The following is a 4,312-nucleotide window of genomic DNA, read 5'->3' as shown; positions in this document are numbered from 1 at the left end:
CAGTGCTAACATAATTGAATCATATAACCATCTGTCAACATGCAACAAAGAGTCACTCTAAAGTTCTTATCTAGCGGAGAACATAAGATGAAATTGTTTGTAGGGTACGAAACCACCTCAAAGCTATTCTTTCCGATCAATCCATTGAGCTATTCCTATAAGTGTGCTACTTGTGATCTGTGTTGGTATTTCCTCGAAGATGAGAGGATGATGCAGTATAGCAGAGGTAAGTATTTCCCTCAGTAATGAAACCAAGGTTATCAATCCTGTAGGAGAACCAAGCAACACTATGTAAACAATTCGTGCATACAAACAACAAATACTTGCAACCCAACGTGTAAAGGGGTTGTCAATCCCTAAACGGTTACGAGCAAGATTAAATTGTATATGGTTATATAAATAGAACTAACTAAGTTGCAAAATAAAATAAATAAAAGAAAATTTTAGCAAGGTATTTTTAGGATTTTTATATGATAAAAGATAGACCCGGGGGCCATAGTTTTCACTAGAGGCTTCTCTTGAGAAAATAACATCCGGTGGGTAAACAAATTACTGTTGAGCAATTGATAGAAAAGCAAACAATTATGACGATATCCAAGGCAATGATCATACATAGGCATCACGTTCGAGATTAGTAGACCGAAACAATTCTGCATCTACTACTATTACTCCACACATCGACCGCTATCCAACATGCATCTAGTGTATTAAGTTCATGGAAAAATGGAGTAATGCATTAGGCAAGATGACATGATGTAGACAAGATAAACTCATGTATGAATACATCCCATCTTTTTACCCTTAATGGCATGTCCCCTTCTGTCACTAGGATTGAGCACCGCAAGATCGAACCCATCACAAAGCATCTCTTACGATGGCAAGACAAATCAATCTAGCTGGCCAAACCAAACCAATAAATCGGAGAAGAAATACGAGGCTATATTAATCATGCATAAAAGAGTTCAGAGAGAACTCAAATAATATTCATGGATAGATCTGATCATAAACTCACAATTCATTGGATCTCAACAAACACACCACAAAAAAGAATTACATCGGATAGAACTTCAAGAACTCATGGAGAACATTGTATTAAAGAACATCGAGAGAGAAGAAGCCATCTAGCTACTAACTATGGAGCCGTAGGTCTGTGGTAAACTACTCACGCATCATCGAAGGGGCAGCAAGGAAGAACCCCTCTGTGATCGTTTGCCTCTCCGGTAGAGTGCCGGGAAAGGCCTCTAGATTGAATCTTGTGGTTCTGTAACTTGCGGCGGCGAAAAAAGTATTTCTTGAACTGCCTAAGATTTTTGGGATTTATGGGTATTTATAGACTCGGAATTAGGCCAGACGGAGCTTCAGGGGCCCCACCACCCATCATGGCGCGCCTACCCCCTGGGCGCGCTTTGGTGGTGTGGGCCCATGATCCCACGTCTGATCTTCTCCCAAAGCTTCTAGTGTTCATTATGTCCAGAAACAATCTCCAAACTATTTCATGGCATTTGGACTTCGTTTGGTACTGACATTCTGCAAAACCAAAAACAAGCAAAAACCAACAACTGGCACTGGGCACTAGGTTGACAGGTTAGTCCCAAAGAATGATATAAAGTTGCTTGTAAATGTATATAAAACATCCAAGATTGATACTTTAATAGCACGGAACAATAAAAAATTATAGATACATTGCAGACGTATCAAGCATCCCCAAGCTTAGTTCCTGCTCGTCCTTGAGTAGGTAAATGATAAAAACGGAATTTTTGATGTGTAATGCTACCTAACATATTCATCACATACTATTTTCTTTGTAGAATGGACATTTGGACTTTAAATAATTCAAAGCAATAGTGTATAATTTGACATGAAGACCTCAATACTCAAGCATATCAACAAGCAACCATATCTTTCAAAATATCAACACTAAAGAAAGTTATCCCTAGACCATCATGCTCAGTCATTGATCCATTCATGAAACATACTCAAATATTAGCTACACCCAATGCACAAGTATGACAATAGTGTTCCCTAGTTGGTGCTTTATAAGAGAAGATGGACACTCAAAATAAATTTTTTTTTTGCATAAAAGTAAGTAGAAAGGCCCTTCACAGGGGAAAGCAGAGATTTGTAGAGGTGCCATAGCTCAAAGTTTGAATTGAGAGATAAAAATATTTTGAGAGGCATGCTTTTCTTGTCAACGAAAACAACAGAGAATTCCCAACATCTTCCATGCTAAATAAATCATAGGCAGTTCCCAAACATAAAATAAAGTTTATTTCGTTTCCACCATTCTTTCACAATCCATGGCTAGTCGTATCCCTGGGTGCCTTCCATACCAACACTTTCCAAGAAATTTATTATGAACAATATTTTTTTTCATTTTGGGACTGCGCATCCCTATTACCTGCCATACTCTCGCGCAATGACAAGTGAATAAACACTAATCTTGAGAATAACATACGTAGCATAGAAAATATTGGCCACCCCCTGCCGGTTCATGAGTGGTAAGCACACAAAACAGAAATTTATTTTGAATATTGGAGTTGGCACATACAAATTTACTTGGAACGACATGGAAATATCGCATATAGGTAGGTATGGTGGACTCATTTGGCACAATTTTGGTTTAAGGAGTTGGATACTCAAGCAGTATTCCCGCTTAGCACAAATGAAGGCTAAGAAATATATTGAGAAGCGACCAACCAAAAAATGAAAACGGGTAAGACGATGGCTCCCCCCTCCACCACCTCTCGGGCGACTCCTAGGGCAACTCCTCCGGCAATCCATGGCGCTCCAACCTTGTGAATCTCTCCGGCCAAGATGGTGCCCCCTCTCCTGGATCTTTCTCCGGGAGTGGAAATTGCCAACAAGGTTAGAGCCAAATTCTCCACTTCTATTCATTGCCTCGATCCCACCCAAGCTTTCCACCTAGTGGTTTCATTTAGCCATTCTTCTTTCCTCCTAAATGTTGATCACGTTGGATTAGCCCTAGAGGCTTGCATTGGGGGGTCTCCATCCCATCTCAATGTTTCTCTCATCCGTGGCCAAGTCTTTAAATTCTCTGTTATTTCTAAGGCGGTTGGATTTATGATCTATCGCTTAAGATCTTTTCAATGCCCCATTTTTTCATGTCATTTTCACCTATAGGGGTTTGGTGGACCATCATGGATTAGAGAATACAATCTTTGGCTTTACGAGATAGAGCACGAATGGACTACGGTCTCTAGATCCCCTCCAGAACATCTCACCGGTGCTAATTCTGTTCCCATCGGCGCTCGGCGACCACCTAACCCATCATCTTGCTCCACTCCAGCGGCCGTCAACCGTACCCCATCATCATTGGATCACGTGCCAATGGCGAGCGGGATTATCTCCATTCAAAATTCTATCCCCGAAGACCCTGCTCAAAGGCTTCCTGATGCACCATGACCCACCTCCACATCACTTTTGTCTGGAGCCCAGCCCACTTCCATCACCAACCCCCGACCCGATCAAGCCCACCACAATGTACATGGCCCACATGGCCATCAACAAACTCCTCTTTTATCTTTCTGTGGTAAATGCTTATCTCCTGGACACCTACGTATCGAGTGCAAAAATCAGTTTAGATGCCGATCTTGTTTTCGTTACGGGCATATATCCCGATTCTGTTTCTTATCTAAAAACAAAACCCCTGTCTATCGGGTAAAACCCCACCAAACTCCCCCTCGCCCTCCCACACCCGTACCCGATAACCCTCACGATGACTCATCTCCCCAAAACCCCACCCCTCCCCCTCTATTCGACCGCCTGACCTGCCAAACCCCCTGCTCGCCATTACACCCCTGCTCTGCTCCGTCGTGTTTCTCCTTTGTCACCCCAACATCCTCTGCCAACATGGCCACCTACCCATGCGACCCCCTCCCCCTCCCACCGGGAATTGCCATCATGGATGCCCAAGGAAACCGCCGTCGTCGTTCCTACCATTACCTTGGCGGAGAAGCTCTAGTCCAATCTGGGGACTGGGCCATCATCTCCCTCGCCCCGCCTCCGGATCCTAACCAGTTCAACACGGACGCCATGCTCATTCGTCACTATCTTGACCATGAGCGTGGCTTCCGCATTGCTGAAGTATCCAGGTGCGGCATGGGAGCCGCCCTCGTCCGCTTCCAGCATGCCTGCGACATCGACACTGCTATCGCCAATAGTCCCTACTTCGTAGGTGACTCGACTCTGCGTGTTATCCGTCATGACCGAGGTATTAACTATCGATACTGCACCTTCTCACATGATGTTTGGATCATGATGGTCAATTACCCTCTTGAGGCATGGAGACCTG

Source organism: Triticum dicoccoides, chromosome 3B, assembly GCF_002162155.2.
Source record: "Triticum dicoccoides isolate Atlit2015 ecotype Zavitan chromosome 3B, WEW_v2.0, whole genome shotgun sequence".
NCBI classification, from domain to species: Eukaryota; Viridiplantae; Streptophyta; class Magnoliopsida; order Poales; family Poaceae; genus Triticum; species Triticum dicoccoides.
The sequence above is the reverse complement of the archived record's forward strand: the minus strand, read 5'-3'. Positions refer to the sequence as shown.